We start from the raw sequence: 17,697 nt of genomic DNA, 5'->3' as shown, positions 1-17,697 counted from the left end.
GATTACTTACAGGTTATTTCCAAGTGTCTCTCCACTAGAGGACAATCTCACCACTTTTATCTTAAGAAAAATGGGAAGTTGATTCCCGAAGCACTAGCTGCCTCTCAGAGATCACTTGGTCATGACCTCAGCTCTCAATGCAGTTGTCTTCAGTGTCCATCCGCAAGTTCCCTCCATGGGCACTTACTTGATAGAGAGAAAAGGGCAGTGCAGCAGGGATGGTACTGACACACTTCCATGCGTCTCCCTCTGCCCGACAGTGTGTGAAGAGGTGGATCCTGCACCAAACCCAGGTACAGTGGAAAGTGATCGAATGAGGTCTCAGTCTACAGTGGAAGGCAGACTTATTATCGACAAATAACTGTGATTGGGCTTGTGCCGGAACTGTAAACCACAAGACACACAAGCAAGGGGATGTAGTTAATTGAGGGGGCAGGAAAGACTCCATAAAGAATTCACGAGTCTGAAAAAATGACAATAGAAGAAAGACTAAAGTGGAGATGACCGCTACTGCTGAGCTGTTACCCAGAGACCTGTTCTCTCTGTGCACCTTGGGCTGGTTCATTTTCAAGGCTATCCATCAGATCTTTAATGTGAACTCTTGGTGTAAACTGTTTCAGGACCAAGTTGACCAGATGTCCTATTTTTCTGGTTCTACTCGTCATTGCAAGAAACTTTCTGTTAGTGCTTAGTGACTCATTTGCAAATCTGTTATGAGGCAACTTGCTGAAATATTACAACGTTCACAAAGGGTTACTGCACTGCAATTATTACTGCTTCTTTTCTCCTCCATCTTTACCTTCTCCATGCCCTGCCCTGTGCTTAGTACCCACTCATTCCAGACTCAGATGAATTGTCCTTGGCTTGCTTACCATTAAACACTTGCTTCCCGTTCAATGTGGGGACTTGCGTGTGGTTGCTATGCCCTTTTCCTCCTGAGTGAGCCTCAATTGACCCCGCATTTGTTGAGGATTTTGCAATGATGGTGAAAAACGGAGCTAAGGCAGGTTGCACAGGTCTCCCACCAGGTGGCAGCAGTGTACAAGTTGGGTGAGAGCAAGAGTCTGACTCTTGAAACAGCCAGAAAAGAGCAGAATCAACACCCAAGTCAGTGAAGAATCCTACACACCCAGCCAGACCCAGGGACTTGGGCCATATTCTGTGTATGAGGAGAATGATGAACAACTCTGAGCTTGGAGAGTTACGTATTAATACAAAGTGGGTGTGTAGACTTAACAAGAGTCACTAAAAAAGTGGATTACTGTGGCAAAGTCTCAGATTGCCCCCCACCCTCACCCCTCCTTAGATAAGACCATCTTCCTGCTATAGGTGGCCTGCTTTCTGATAGTTTACCAGCTGTGTCATTCATGAGCCGACCAACACAGGAGGATCTGGCTCTGCGTGTCCCCTGGCAGCCAGTTTTTGTTTCATGTTGATGTTCTGCAAGGATGGTATAGAGATTTCTTATACTCCACACCCATCATTTACGTCTTAGATAAGTATGGTACCTTTGTCACGCTGAGTGAACCAATATCAATACATTATTTACAATGGAAGCCCACACTTTGCTCCATTTCCTTACTTTTTACCTATTGTCCTTTTTCTGATCTGAGATCCCACCCAGGACAACACCTCCATCTCCACAGGCACCTCCTGGCTGGAAAGTGTCTCAGGCAGTCCTTGTGTTGGATGACCCCAGGGTTCTGAGGAGCACTGTCCAGGTATCATGAGGACTCGCTCCGTGGGGACAGACAGGATGCCTTTCTCATGATTGCAGGGGGTCGTGGGTCTGGGAGGATGACCAGTGAGGTCCAGTGCCATTCTCATCACCTTGTATCTGTCTTTTCCTATCATACTGTCAATACGGCATCACTGTGTTTCTCCGGTTTTCTCATTTCCATCCTTCCCCTCTGGAAGGAAGTCACTGTGCAGTTTCTACCTCAAGGGGGAGAGCTGTGCTCCACTTCTCTGAGGGCAGAGCGCCGAGCTTTTCTATTTTTGTCAGATTTACCCCAAGTATTTTGTGTTTTGAGGGCAGAGCACCAAGGTCTTCTATTTTTGTGAGATTTACCCCGAGTATTTTGTGTTTTGTGTTAATGAGATTGCCTTCTTTTTTTTAATTAAAGATTTTATTTATTTGTTTTTAGACAAAGGGGAAGAGAGGGAGAAAGAAAGAGAGGGAAACATCAAGGTGTGGTTGCCTCTCATGCGCCCCCTACTGGAATCCCAGCCCACAATCTTGGCATGTGACTTGCCTGGGAATTGAACTGGTGACCCTATGGTTTGCAGGACAGCACTCAATCCACTGAGCCATACAAGCCAGGGTTTAATGAGATTGTCTTATACATTTTTATCTCAAATTATTTGTTGTTAGTGTTACAGTCTTGTTAATCTGGGTCATTTGTTCTGTAGCTTTTTGTAGATCCCACTGAGTTTTCTGCCCACACCATCAGTCATCTGTAAACAAGAGTAATTTGATTTCCTTTATGTTAAATCTGGGTGCCTTTATTTTTTAAACACCTTATTACACAGACCGGAACCTCTCATGCCAGGTTGAATAGAAGCAGAGAAAACAGACATCCTTATCATGATCCTGGTCTGATGGGAAAATGCGCAGTAGTATGCTGTTAAGCAGGATGCTGTCTGTTAGGTTTGTGTGTGTGTGTGTGTATGTATGTACACAAATGTTTATACAAGTATTATTCATAATAGCCAAAAAGTAGAAACAATCCAGATACCCATAATAAGTGAATGGAAAACAAAATGTTATATGTACCGGGGACATGAGGTTTCCCAAAATAATAACAGGAGGTAAGCTATAAATCCAAGGCACATTTCAGAAACACGTGTGGGGGCACAAGCAGTTACAAAGCAGTTTAACCTCAGCCACTACAAGGATCCAGTGAATGTTAACAGTGGGATCCTCATTTTTTGTTTTTACATTTTATTATGTTATTACACTTGTCCCTTTTTCCCCCCTTCACTCCCCTCCACCCTACACACCCCCTCCCACCCACATTCCCCCCTTTAGTTCATGTCCATGTGTCATAAGTTCTTTAGCTTCTACATTTCCCTACTCTTGCCCCCCCCGTCTGTTTCCTCCCCACTGTCTATACTACTTATTTGCTGTACCTTCTCCCCTCTTCTCCTCCTCCCACTCCCTTGTTGCTAAGCCTCCATGTGATCTCCATTTCTGTGGCTCTGCTCCTGTTTTAGCTGTTCACTTAGTTTGCTTTCGTTTTAGGTGTGGTTGTTAATAACTGTGAGTTTGCTGTCCTTTCACTGTTCATATTTTTTATCTTCTTTTTCTTAGATAAATCCCTTTAATATTTCATAAAATAAGGGCTTGGTGATCATGAACTCCGTTAACTTGACCTTATCTGAGAAGCACTTTATCTGCCCTTCCATTCTAAATGAAAGCTTTGCTGGATAGGCAATCTTGGATGTAGGTCTTTGATTTTCATGACTTGGAATACTTTGTTCCAGCCCCTTCTTGCCTGTAAGTAAGGTCTCTTTTGAGAAAGCAGCGGACAGTCTGATAGGAACTCCTTTGTAGGTGACTGACTGTCCCCTTATCTCTTGCTGTTTCTAGGATTCTCTCCTTCATTTTGATCTTGGCTAATGTAATGATGATGTGCCTTGGTGTGTTCCTCCTTGGGTCCAACTTCTTTGGGACTCTCTGAGCTTCCTGGATTTCCTGGAAGTCTATTTCCTTTGCCAGCTTGGGGAAGTTTTCCTTTGTTCAAATAAGTTTTACACTTGTTGCTCTTCCTCTTCTCCTTCTGGTACCCCTATAATTCGGATGTTGAAACGTGTAAAGATGTCCTGGAGGTTCCCAAGCCTCTCCTCATTTTTTTGAATTCTTGTTTCTTCATCCTTTTCTGTTTGGTCATTTTTTTCTTCCTTCTGGTCAACTCCATCGATTTGAGTCCCAGTTTTCTTTCCATCACTATTGGTTCCCTGTGCATTTTTCTTCATTTCACCTAGTTTTAGCCTGCATTTGTTCATCTAATTTGCGACCAAAATCAACCAGTTCTGTGAGCATCTTGATCACCAGTGTTTTGAACTATGCATCTGATAGGTTGGCTATCTCTTGGTCGATTAAAAGTATAGGCTCTGGGGCTTTGATTTGTTCTTCTGTTTGAGCCATAATGTTTTGGTCTGGTCGTGCCTGTTACATATGAGGGGCGGAGCCTTGGGTGTTCACCAGGGTGGGGCAACCCAGTTACTGGGTTGTGACTCTGTATGTGGAGGAGAGGTTAGATGGGGAAGAATGGCGCTTGCTCTGCTCTCTCTCGAATTTCAGTCCTCTCTTCCATTTCCCACAAGGAAACTGGGCCCTTCTGATGCTGGTTCCTGGGTTGGTGGGCTTGTGTACATTCTAGGACCCTGTGGGTCTCTCCAGTGAATTCTCCTGTGAGGCTGGGAGTCTCTCCTGGCACCTTTTCAACCAGTGCTTTTAGGCTTTATTTCCCATTGCTGGGGCCCTGGGTTGTGTGGTCTGCCTTGCTGCCTGTTTTTGCTGGTTTATCTGAGCACAAATGTGTGTCCGTGGTCAGCCAACCGCCTTGCGCACCTCACTGAGTCTGCTGGTTTCCTCCCCGCACCTGGGGCCTGCTAGCCCTGTGCAGCCCACAGCCTTTTCCCGCCGTGACCCCTCTCTGCTGGCCGCAGACTCCACCCCTCTTATCGGTTGGGATGAATGGTTGTTGGACTTCTGTACAGTTCAATTTTCTGTCTATTCTGGTTGTGTTTTTATTTCTAAATCTTTGTTGTCCTTAATTTTGGTTGTGGGAGGAGGCACAGTGTTGCCACCTATGCCTCCATCTTGGCTGGAAGTTTGTAAGGCTTTTCTATGGGTAATTTTACACAGTTGAAGAAGTTCCCTTGTATTCCTCATTTGCTGATAGTCTTTTTTAAAAAAAATCAGGAATAGATTTGAGGTTTTTCAAATGCCTTTTTCTTTGAAAAGGTCATCTTTATTCAGATGACCATATACTTTTTATTTTTACATTTGTTAGTATGGTGGATTAATAGACTGATTTTCAAGTGTTCAATGAACCTTGCATTTCTGGGATAAACTGCTCTTCATCCTGAGCATTAATTATCCTCTGTTAAATTGTTTTGGTTCAACTTGCTAAACTTTTATTTAGAATTTTTTTAAAATTTTTAATTCAATTATTTATTTAGTTATATTTAACAACAAAACCAATTACCATATCCCAGGGTATTATTTATTTATTTTTAAATTTTATTGATTATGCTGTTACGGTTGTTCTATTCCCCCTTTCATTCCCCTCCACCCTACCCCCCCATCCTCACCATTACCCCCCCTTTAGTTTATGACCAAGTGTCTCAAGTCCTTTAGATTCTATATTTCCCATGCTATTCTTGCCCCCCCCTTCTATTTTCTATCTACTGTCTATGCTACTTATTTTCTGTACCTTCTCCCCCCTTCTCCTCCTCCCACTCCCCTGTTGCTAACCCTCCTTGAGATCTTCATTTCTATGTTTCCACTCCTGATCTAGCTGTCCTTTTAGTTTGCTTTCATTTTAGGTGTGGTTGTTAATAACTGTGAGTTTGTTGTCCTTTGACTGTTCATGTTTCTTTAACTTCTTTTTCTTAGATAAGTCCCTTTAACATTTCATATAATAAGGGCTTGGTGATGATGAACTCCTTGAATTTGATCTTATCTGAGAAGCACCTTATCTGTCCTTCCATTCTAAATGAAAGTTTTGCTGGATAGAGCAATCTTGGTTGTAGGTCTTTGGATTTCATGACTTGGAATACCTCTTTCCAGCCCCTTCTTGCCTGTAAGGTCTCTTTTGAGAAATCAGCTGACAGTCTGATGGGGACTCCTTTGTAGGTGACTGTCCCCTTCGCTCTTGCTGCTTCTAGGATTCTCTCCTTCATTTTCATCTTGGCTAATATAATTATGATGTGCCTTGGTGTGTTCCTTCTTGGGTCCAGCTTCTTTGGGACTCTCTGAGCTTCCTAGATTTCCTGGAAGTCTATTGCCTTTGCCAGCTTGGGGAAATTCTCCTTTATTATTTGTTCAAATAAGTTTTCCACTGGTGGCTGTGCCTTTCCCCCTTCTGGTACCCCTATAATTCGGATGTTGGAGGTTCTTAAGACTCTCCTCATTTTTTTGAATTCTTGCTTCTTGACTCTTTTCTGTTTGGCCATTATTTGCTTTCTTCTGGTCCACTCCATTGATTTGAGTCCCAGTTTTCTTTTCATTGCTATTGGTGTCCTGTGCAATTCCATTCATTTCAATTAGTTTCGCCTTCATATATTTGTCTAATTTGTGGCTATAATCAACCAGTTCTGTGAGGATCCTGATGACCGGTGTTTTAAACTGTGCGTCTGAGAGTTTTGCTGTTTCTTCATCGCTTAGATCTATGGGCTGTGGGGCTTAGAGATCTTGCGACATTTTTGGTCTGTTCTGGCCCTTTAAGTGTGAGAAGCGGTGCCTTAGACTCCCAGGTCGCTGGGTTGTGACGCTGTATGTGGGGGTGTGGCCAGAGCGGGGAAATGGCGACCCCCTCTGCTGTTTCTCACAGCTGGGTGAGGAGCAGCGCCTTAGGTGGTTCACCTGGGCCGGGCCACTCAGAGTCGCTGGGTTATGACGCTGTATGTGGAGGTGGGGTCAGAGCAGGGAAATGGCGGAGCTCTCCACTGCCGCTTGCCTCGGGGACCCGCTGGGTCCCGGTCCGATCGCCCACTCCCTTGCCTGTCTACCCGTGTACAAATGCGCGACCACAGTCAACACGCAGCACCGCTCCCCCGCAGTCGCTCTCCTGGTCGCTCGCTCGGTCCCTCACTAGGTCCAACCCTGCGCCTGGATTCCACGCGTCTGGATTCCGTGCCTGAGTCCCGTCTGACCGAGTCCTCCTGTGCAACCCCGCTTCACCAGCCGCTGGTTTCGCCCCTTAACCGGTCAGGCTGAAGAATTTGTTGTTAACGGACTTCCGAAAAGTTCAATTTTCCGTGTTCTGGCTGTGTTTTCTGTTGCTAATGTTTAGTTGTCTCTAAACTTGGTTGTGTGAGAAGGCGCGGCACATCCACCTATGCCTCCATCGTGGCGGAAGTCCCCTATTTAGAATTTTTATATCTATGCCCATGAGGAATATTGGTCTAAGTTTTCTTTTTAAAAATATTTTATTTATTTATCTTTAGAGGGGAAGGGAAGGAGAGAAGGAGAGAAATATCAATGTATGGTTGCCTCTCGTGTGTCCCCTGCTGGGAACTGGCCTGCAACCCAGGCTTGTGCCCTGACTGGGATTCAAACTGCGATCGTGTGGTTCGCAGGCCTGCGCTCAAGCCACTGAGCTACGCCAGCCAGGGCTGGTCTAATATTTCTTTATGTGTAATATCTTTGGTTTAGTACTGTGTAATGTTAACTTCATATAATAAGTTGTGAAGTGTTCTGTCCTCAGTTTTCTGAAAGAACTTGTGTAGAATTGATATTTTTTTCTTGAATGCTGGCTAGAATTCATCATTGAAGCCATTTAGGCTTGGAGTTACTCTTGTGGGAATATTTTAAACAATAAATTCAATTTCTCCAATAGATAAAGTAATATTCAGGTTATTTCTTTCTTTCTGAGTATGCTTTGGAAATTTGTGTCTTTCAAGGAATTTACCTATTTTATCTGAGTTGTTGAATTTATGCCAAATGTTATGTTCATAATATTCCATTATTTTTATTATCTATCATCTGCAAATAATGACAGTTAACTTCTTTCTTTCCCATTTGGATGGCTTTTATTCCTTCTTTTTGTGTGATGGCTGTGGCTGGGGCTTCTAGTACTATATGGAATAAGAGTGGTGAGAGTGGACATCCTTGTATGCTCCCAACCTTAAGGAAAACACTTCTAGTTTATGCCCATTGAGTTTGATGTGGGCTGTGGGGTTGTCATATATGACCTTATGTTGAAGTCTGTGCCCTCCATTCCCACTTTGCTGAGAGTTTTTATAATAAACTCAGAATACTCAGAATAAATAAACTCTGCATACTCAGAATAAATCCCACTTGATCATGGTGTATGATCTTTTTCATATATTGCTGTATCCATTTTGTTAATATTTTGTTAAGGACATTTGCATTTGTGTTTATCAGATGTGAATGGGATAATGGCCTATAATTTAATTTTTTTGTAGGGTCTTTATCTGGTTTTAGAATTAAGATCATGCTGGTCTCATAAAATGAGCTTGGGAGTCTGTTCTCTTGAATTTTATGGAGTAGTTAGTTCTTCTTTGAATGTTTGGTAAAATTCACCTGTGAAGCCATCTGGTCTAGGACTTTTGTTTGTTGAGAATTTTTTGATTACTGCTTCAATTTCACTGGTTGTAATCTCTGACTCTTCTCGATTCAGTTTTGGAAAATCGTATGTTTTTAGGAATTTATCCATTTCATCCAGGTTGTCTAATTTGTCAGCATATAGTTGTTTGTAATATTTTATTTTTTTACACTCTTTTGTATTTTTGTGAAGTCAGTTGCTATGGCTTCCTTTCATTTCTGATTTTGTTTATTTGGGTGCTCTCTCTTTTTTTCTAATGAATCTGATAAAAATGGTTTCTCAATCTTGTTTATCTTTTCAAAAAAACAGCTCCTGGATTCATTGACTTTTTGTAGTTTTTTTACTCTATTTTGTTAATTTCTGCTCTGCTTTTGTTATTTCCTCCCTTCTACTCACTTTGGACTTTGTTGTTCTTTTTCTAGTTTTTTTTTAAGATGTAAAGTTAGATTATTTATTTGAGATTATTCTTGTTTCTTGAGGTAGGTCTATAATGCTATGAGTTTCCCTCTTAGGACTGCTTTCCCTGGGTTCCACAGATTTGGGTTGTTGTGTCCTCATTTCATTTGTTTCAAAGTATCTTCTTATTTTTCCTCTTGATCTCACTGAAGCAGGCAGAGGGTTAGAAATGAGGAGGCTCCAAAGGCATCTGCAGTGAATGCAAAATGTGATAAAGAAAGCTAAGCCAGATGTCCTAGGCCAGACAGCCTGAGTTCCTGAAATAGTCACTTCCTCCCCACGCATAGCTGGACTTTAGGTAGGAGATGTGGAGACAGTAGATAAAATAAAAATGAGGAAGTTCTGGGAGGCTGACATCAAAGTCAGTAGCTGACATTGACAATTACCAACATCCTGAATTCTGAACATATTCTTGTAATAGCACAGTACTACTTAAAGCCACAGCCAGGCCTTTACACTCTGATCCCAAACAATCTATAGTCCACTTTAGCATCATTATGATCTGATTGTAATAAATTAGCATTGTGGTTTTTACCACACCTCCCATGTCAGCAATCAGGGAGAACTATGGGTATGTGCTATAGTAGAAAAATTATACAAATCCTAACATAAACATGGTAGAAAGTAAATTAAGAATAGGGAATTAAAAGGCTTATGAAACTACAACCCCTCAGAGGCCTTTGAATGAGAGCAACACCAGATGGAAGCCACCGTGGGCTCGGGAGTAGAAGTCCTTCTCCATTTTGAACTGTTGGAAAAACTTGAAGAAGGCCAGAAAGGAGTAGGAGATGGCGCAGTTAGCTGGGGTCTAGAAGATGATGAAGACATGACACTTACAAGGTGGACAGGGATGATAATTGGGCATTCAAGAACAGTTTATGAAAACCAAATGTACAGCCTTAAAATAGAATGTGGACCCAAATACCCAGAAACACCCCTCCTTTGTGAGATTTGTAATAAAAATCAGTATGAATGGAGTTAATCATTCAAATGGAGTTGTGGACCCAACAGCCATATCAGTGCTAGCAAAATGGCAGAATTCATGCAGTATCAAATTGTCCTGCAGGAGTTCTGGCCCCTAATGATGTCTAAAGAAAATATGAAACTCCCTCAGCTACCTGAAAGACAAGCATTACAGCAATCAATCAAAAGAAAAACCACAGGCCCACCCCTTCCCCCATTCGATTTAAGCAGTCTTCATATTCTACAGTAGTAAATTTTCTAGATATGTCTTGTAGTCTGCAAAGTACTGGAAGGGAAGCTCCCATTCAAAGGCAATATATCTTAAGGTACTGTAAATGATACTAATTTTGTCCATTTGAAATATGTAAGTTGTGCTATAACAAACCATCCTGTCAAGTGTAACCACTGTCCACGTAGTTGAACTTCTGAGATAAAAAAATTATATTTAATTATTTTTTAGATTTTTATTTATTTTTGGACAGAGGGGAAGAGAGGGAGCAAGACAGGGATAGAAACATCAATGTGTGGTAGCCTTTCACATGCCCCCTACTGGGGACCTAGCCTGTAACTTACGCCTGTGCCCTGACTGGGAATTGAATTGGTGACCCTTTGGTCACCAGTTTGCAGGCCCGTGCTCAGTCTACTGAGCTACACCAGCCAGGGCAAGAAAGTATATTTAAATTGATTACTATCATAACCGGTGTGGCACATCTAGCTCAACTGTGAAAATCACACAATCACCTTGCTGCTGACTACATGGCCTGGGGTCTCTGTCTTCTCCCCTTCCCCTCCTGCCGTCCTCTCCTCTAATTCCCTGTAACAGCCCTCCAGCTTGGAGTGGCTTATTAGAGTAGATGTGAAGGTTTCAGGTCACAGCCTGTGAAACTACTGCTGGGTGTGTAAAGGTGCTTGGTGATACCACTGGTTTCTTTCTTTAAGTCTTAAATGATGTCCCCCTTCCAAGCCATCATCCTTTCCCACTCTCTGCCAACACCCTTTGGCCAAAGCCTCTGCTCCCCTCTGACATTGGCCCTTGGGTAGGAATTCAGGGCTTTCCCCATATCTTCTTCCCCCTCCCAACACCTTTATATCGAGGAGTGCTGCTTTCTACTTACTCTTCCTCAAGTCTCTTTCTTCATTGTTTCCACCCGACACTCTCCATGACACTCCCTTGCTTTGGCCAGAAGCCATCAGGTAAGGTTGGAAAGAGTCTCTGACCTCCCTTGTTTAGTTCTGGAACCACACTGATTTACTCTCTACCAGCAGAGGAGATGCTTTTTTTTTTTTTTTTTTAAAGCTTGGGAAGGCCACAGAAGACACTTGTAAGCACACATGATCCCTCTGAATGAATTTTTTCCTGTCCCTGTAATTGCTTTTCCTTTTACAAATTGAAGTTTTAAACAGGGCTCTCATTTGGTCATCTGTGCCATTCATTTGGGTCTAGTTGGAATCTGACAACTGGAACAAAAAGAACCTTGAATTCGGTACATATTTTGGATTTGATACTGTAGCTTCTCTTGGTCCTCAACAGGGATTAAGAAAGAACTTGGAGTGCATGACAGAACCCTGAAATTGGCAGACTTGATTTCCTGGCTAATTGCTACAACTTTCCACTTTTCTGTTCAGGACCATGAAATGTTGAGATACTGGTGCATACTGAAATAAATGCAACTCACTGAGTTAAAAAAAACAACAACCATGTAACTCCTCAGACAACAGGGGGCTTTTCTCCATTCAAGGGATCAGCCTGCTCCCATATTCTGTGGAGTATACTCTCCGTAATAAAGTTTCTTGCTTCACTTTACTCAGTTTGTGATTTATCCACTTCTTTGTTTGAATCACCAAGAACCTGGCTATCTGTTCACACCCATGACATCATTGTTAACCCATTCATTGTTTAATAACATGTTAGTTAGCTTCCATGTATTTGTGTGTTTTTCTTGTGATTCATTTCTAGTTTCATAGCATTGTGGTCAGAAAAGATGTTTGATATGATTTCAGTTTTTTTAAATTTCTTGAGACTTGTTTTGTGTCTTAATATGTGGTCTATCCTAAAAATGTTCCATGTACACTTGAAAAGAATGTATATTCTGTTTTGGGGTGAAATGCTCTGAAGATATCAATTAAATCCATTTGACTTAGTGTGTCACTTAAGGCTGCTATCTTCTTGTTGATTTTCTGTCCAAAAGATCTATCCACTGAAATCAATGGGTGTTAAAGTCCCTTAATATGACTATATTACTGTTGACCATCTCTTTATATCCATCAATATTTGCTTGTATATTTAGGTGCACCTATTTTGGGTGTATAAATGTTTATAAGGCTTATATCCTCTTGTTGGATTTCTCTCTTTATCATTATGTAGTGTCCTTCTTTTTCTCTTATTATAGCCTTTCTTAAAAGGCTGTTTTGTCAGATATAAGTATTGTTACTCTAGCTTATTTTTCATATCATTTTCCATCCCTCCACTTTTAGTCTGTGTGTATATTTTGTTCTAAGGTGTGTCTCTTTAAGACAGCATATAAATGGGTCATGTTTTCTTATCCATTAGCTACTGATGTCTTTTGATTGGCACATTTAAGCTATTTATATTTATAGTGATTATTGATAGGTATTTATTTATTGCCATTTTTTTTTTACTTATTGTATTTTGCTTTTTTCCTTCTTCTTAAAGCAGGTCCTTTACATTTCTTGTAATACTGGTTTGGTGGGTATAAACTCCTTTAGCTTATTTTCTTGTCTGGGAAGCCCTTTGTTTCTCCTTCACATTTAAATCATAGCCCTGCTGAGTTGTAGGTCCTTACTTTTCATCACTTTGAATATTTCATGACATTTCTTCTGGCCTATAAAGTTTCTGTTGATAAATCAGCTGACAGTCTAATGGGAGCTTCCTTATAGGAACTGTCTTTCTCTTGCTGTTTTTAAGATTTTCTCTTTGTTTTTAACATTTCCATTTTAATTATGATGTGTCTTTGGGTTCATCTAGTTTGGGACTCTGTGCTTCTTGGATCTGTACGTGTATCTCCTTCACCAGGTTAGACAAGTTTACAGTCATTATTTCTTCAAATAGGTTCTTAATCCCTTGCTCTCTGTCTTTTCCTTCAGGTACCCCTATGATGCACTTGTTGGTTTGCTTTTTGTTATCCCAAATGTCCCTTAAACTATCCTCATTTATATAAATCCTTTTTTTTTTTTTTTTTGCTGCTTTGATTGGGTGACTTTTTCTATCTGTCTTCCAAATTGTTGCTTCATCCAAAGTACTGTTTATCCCTTTTCGTGTATTTTTTTATTTCTTCTGGTTCTTTTTTATTGTTTCTATGTCCTTTTTCATGCGGTTGTAGTTCTCACTAAAGTTCCTTGAGCATCCTCATAACCATTGTTATGAACTCTATGATTAATAAATTGCTTGCCTCCATTTCATTTAGCTCTTTTTTCTGGAGATTTCTCCTGTTCTTTCATTTGGGGCATGTTTCTTTGTCTCCCCATTTTGGCTGTCTCTTTGTGTTTGTTTCTAAATATTAAGTAAATCTGCTATGACTTTCAGCCTTGGTATGGTGGCTTTATGTAGTAGGTGTCCTGTGGGACCCCGTGGCATGATCTCCTTGATTGTCTGGGCTAGGTGGTCCAGGAATGAACCTACTGTGGGTTGTATGGGCCCTTTTTTGTAACTGAGTTTTTAAAATTACATTTTGTCAATTATGCTATTACAGTTGTCCTGATTTTCCCCCTTTGCCCCCTCCACCCAGCATCTCCCACTCCCTCAGGCAATCCCTACACCATAGTTCATGTCCATGGGTCATGCGTGTAAGTTCTTTCACTCCTCCATTTCCTATCCTGTACTTTACATCCCCATAGCTATTCTGTAACTACTTATTTGTACTTCTTACTCCCCTCAACTCTTCACCCACATACCCCTCTGATCTGGCAACCATCAAAACCATCTCCACATCCATTACTCTGTCTCTGTTCTTCCTGTTCACTTAGTTTGTTTTTTAGATTTAATTGTTGACAGATATGTATTTTTTTGCCATTTTGTTGCTCATAGTTTTGATCTTCTTTTTCTTAATAAGTCCCTTTAACATTTCCTATAATAATGGTTTGGTGATGATGAAGTCCTTTGGGTTTTTCTTATCTGGGAAGCTCTTTATATGTCCTTTGATTCTGAATGATAGGTTTGCTGGGTAGAGCAATTTTGGCTGTAGGTCTTAGCTGTTCATGACTTTGAACATTTCTTGCCGATCTCTTCTAGCCTGCAAAATTTTTTTTTTGAGAAATCAGCTGACAGTCTTATGGAAACTCCCCCGTAGGTAAATAACTGCTTTTCTCTTGCTGCTTTTAAGATTCTCTCTTTATCTTTGACCTTTGGTATTTTGATTATGATGTATCTTGGAATGGGCCTCTTTGCATCCATCTTGTTTGGGACTCTCTGTGCTTCCTGGACTTGCATGTCTATGTCCTTCACCAAATTAGGGAAGTTTCCTTTCATTATTTTTTTCATATAGATTTCCAATTTCTTGCTCTTTCTCTTCTCCTTCTGGCACCCCAGTGATGGAAATGTTGGACCTCTTGAAGTTGTCCTAAAGGCTGCTTACACTATCCTCCTTTTTTAAAATATTTTTTCTTCTTGTTGTTCTGGATTGGTTGTTTTTTACTTCCTTATGTTCCAAATTATTGATTTTATTCTCAGCTTCATCCACTCTACTGTTGTTTCCCTGTAAATTGTTCTTCATTTCATTTCATATATCCTTTGTTTCTGTTGAATCTTTTTTATTTTGTTGAGGTCATCACTAAGTTCCTGGAGCACCCTTATAGCCAGTGCTTTGAAATCTGCATCTAATAGATTGCTTATCTCCATTTTGTTTAACTCTTTTTCTGGAGTTTTGATGTGTTTTTTCACTTGGACCCTTTTCACTTGGACCCTGTTTCTCCTCATTTTGTCAGCCTTCCTATAATTGAATCTTGATTGCTACAGGCCCATTTGTGTGTGGGGTTGACCTTCAGGCTGATGATGACTGTGGAAACAAAATCTGACTACAGTATATGAGCTGCTGTGTTGATCACACCAAGTGGAACTCACCTCAGCAGGGTCTGGTGCCTGCCAAGATATCCCTTTGGATATGCCACTTGTGAAGCTACCTGGATCTTGCTCTGATGTTTTCTGAAGCTGGCCACTGAGTATGTTGGTTCTGGGGCCTCTTGGGAGGAATTCTGATTCAGGTCAGTGTTTGACACTGCCTGTGATGGGTCTGGGGCAACCTGTTTGGAGCTACAGAGCAATCCACAGCTTGTTGCTGCCTCTTCTGGTCCTGGTTGTATGTAGGAAAGACAAAGCTACACCAAACGCTGGCTTTTACCAGCACTGGGCCCAGCGGAAGGTCAGCAAAAGTCCTAAGGAAACCTGCCATCTGCCTCCATCTGCCTCTACCTTCTAGATGCCTGTTAGGCTCAGTCACTGAAAGAGACTCTGGTGGTACTCCAGTTGCATGAGGTGGGTTCTCAGTGAGTCATCAGGTAGGGATAAGTAGTATTCACCAGACTGATACAGGCTCAAAGTCAGGGCCAATGCTGGGTCTGAGGCCAGTCAGCAAATGTTGCAGGGCATGCAAAGTCTAGCTGCCACTCACTGGGTACCTGCATACCTTTGTGGTGTGGTAGAGTGTCAGGGAGTTTTCAGGGTAAGGCCAGCAGAGTTTATTGGATTCTACCAGACCATGGTTTGGCTGTATGAAAGGAAGGCTCTGCATTGGTCAGGTCTTCAATGGGGAAATTTCTTTGTCTTTGAGTCACACAATTCAGTTTGTTCCAAAGTCAGCCATGAGCTTGATCTCAGCAAGGCAAGGCTACTGGGACCTGGGAGATGTGGAAGGTGCCAGTCAGGCTTGAGGGAAAGTGGGGGGAATGGCCCTTGTTACAGAACCACACAACTTAGAATCTGCCCAGACCTTAGCAGGGCACAGCCACCAAGAGTTCAGAGGGTGGGGCCCCAGGAGCCTATAGGGAGGGGTTAGCAGATCTCCCGTGAGGAGAAGGCACCAGTCAGGGTCATGGAAAAGTGGGTGGAATGGTCCCCACCTCAAAGCCACACAACTCAATTATTGACACCTCCTAAGATTGCCCAGACCTCTACACCCGGGTGTGGGGCTGCTGACTTCTTAGCAGAGCATAAACTCCACAGGCACAAGGGATTCCAGAGGGTGGGGCTATTGCATCCCCCGAAGCTGATGCTGTAAGGAGGGACAAACTCTGTCCAATCATAATGGCATGTGCAGTGTGTTAGAGTGACTCAGCGCAGGAGTGGCCTGGCAGTTATCCTCTCAGCTCTCTTCCCAAAGCCACAAACCTCAGACTCTTCTCACATAACTCTAGTCTACTCTGCCCCCCACTGCCAGACTCCAGGGTGAGTGGCTGTGAATGACATTTTGTGCATTTTCCCTGTGTCTCTAGCGGACTTCTGTCTGCCCCTGGTGGACAGAACCATTGGTGATTTTCACAGCCAGCTGTTAAGTGGAGCCTCTTTCTGGCCCCGTTGCCCTGGGCTGGGGAACCTAGCTTCAGGTTGAGATCCCATGCTTCTCAGGGGGAGACCAGTGCAGTTAAGATATCCCTCTGGAATCTTAGTCACTGCCCATGAGAGCAGGGCCAGCCCTTTTTATTTTTTTAAGATGATTGATTGATTGATTGATAGATAGATAGAAGGGAAGAGGAAAAGGGAGGGAGAAAGAGAGGGAGAGAAACATCAGTGTGTGGTTGCCTTTCTCATGTCCCCTACTGGGGACCTGGCCTGCAACCTAGGCATGTTCCTTGACCGAGAATCAAACCTTCAACCCTTTGGTTCGCAGGTTGGCATTCAATCCACTGAGGCACACTGGCCAGGGCAGGGCTAGGCCCTCTGCCCCTCCTACCAATCTTGATGTGTCATCTTCTGTAAATCTTGATTATAAGACTATGCATTTATTTATTTATTTTTAGAGAGAGAGGATGGGAGAGAAAAAGAGAGGAAGAGACATTGACATGAGAGAGAAACATCAATTGATTGCCTCCCCTCCTCCACGTGTCCCATCGGGCACCAGACCCACATCCCAGGCATGTGTCCAAATCAGGAATCGAGCCAGCGACATTTTGCTTTGTGGGACAATGCCCAACCCACTGAGCCACACTGGTCCAGGCTGGGTTATGAAACTTCTGTTCAGGTGGTCCTCAGTTAGCTATTCAGCTATTCGGGATGATTGTTCTACAATAGCTCTAATTCCAGCTTGGTCATGGGAGGAGGTGAGTGTGACTTCCACCTACTCCACTGCCATCTTAGATCAGAAGCTTAGCAATTTCACCGATCTTCAAGAATCAGCTTTTGGTTTCATTGATTTTCTCTATTGTTTTACTGTATCCTATTAAGTTGATAATTTACTCTGATCTTTAGAATATTCTTTCTTCTATTTACTTTGGGTTTAATTTGTTCCTCTTTTTCTGGTTTCCTAAAATGGATCTAAAATGCTTCTTTTCTTCAGTAGGCATTTAGTGCTCTAAATTTCACTCTGCTGAAATAGGCCAGGTGTTGAAAGACAAATACCATATGATCTCACCTTTAACAGGAAGCTAAACAACAAAACAAACAAACAAGCAGAATAAAAACAAAGACACTGAAATACAGAACAAGGGGACCGTGACCAAAGGGGAGAGGGAAGGGAATTTAAGGGGAAAAAAGGGGAGGGATTTCGAGGAAGAAGTATGAAGGACACAGGGACAATAACTAAGGGGGGTGGAAATGGGAGGAAGGTGGGAGCAAGGGGTGGGGGAGGCTGGGATGGGAGAAATAGACAAAAAACTGTACTTGAAAAATAACTAAATAAAATTTTTTAAAAAAGAGGAAAAAGTTGGAAAGAAAAATAAATAAATAAATAAATTGATGTTGTTGAAAGAAAAAAATCAAAATTACAAATTTATTTTTAAAAGGATACAAAGAAGAAACTCAATTTAACAG

General features: G+C 42.0%; 1 pseudogene; it reads left to right on the top strand.

Moving 5' to 3' along the window:
- Nucleotides 1-9,456: 9,456 nt before the first annotated feature.
- LOC119065169 (ubiquitin-conjugating enzyme E2 variant 1-like) lies at nt 9,457-12,836 on the top strand (annotated as a pseudogene).
- The last annotated feature ends 4,861 nt before the right edge of the window (nt 12,837-17,697 follow it).

Source organism: Artibeus jamaicensis, unplaced genomic scaffold (genome assembly GCF_021234435.1).
Source record: "Artibeus jamaicensis isolate MK-2021 breed Jamaican fruit bat unplaced genomic scaffold, CSHL_Jam_final contig_477, whole genome shotgun sequence".
Classification (NCBI taxonomy): domain Eukaryota; kingdom Metazoa; phylum Chordata; class Mammalia; order Chiroptera; family Phyllostomidae; genus Artibeus; species Artibeus jamaicensis.
Note: the sequence above shows the minus strand (reverse complement) of the source record. Positions and strands in the feature narration are given on the sequence as shown.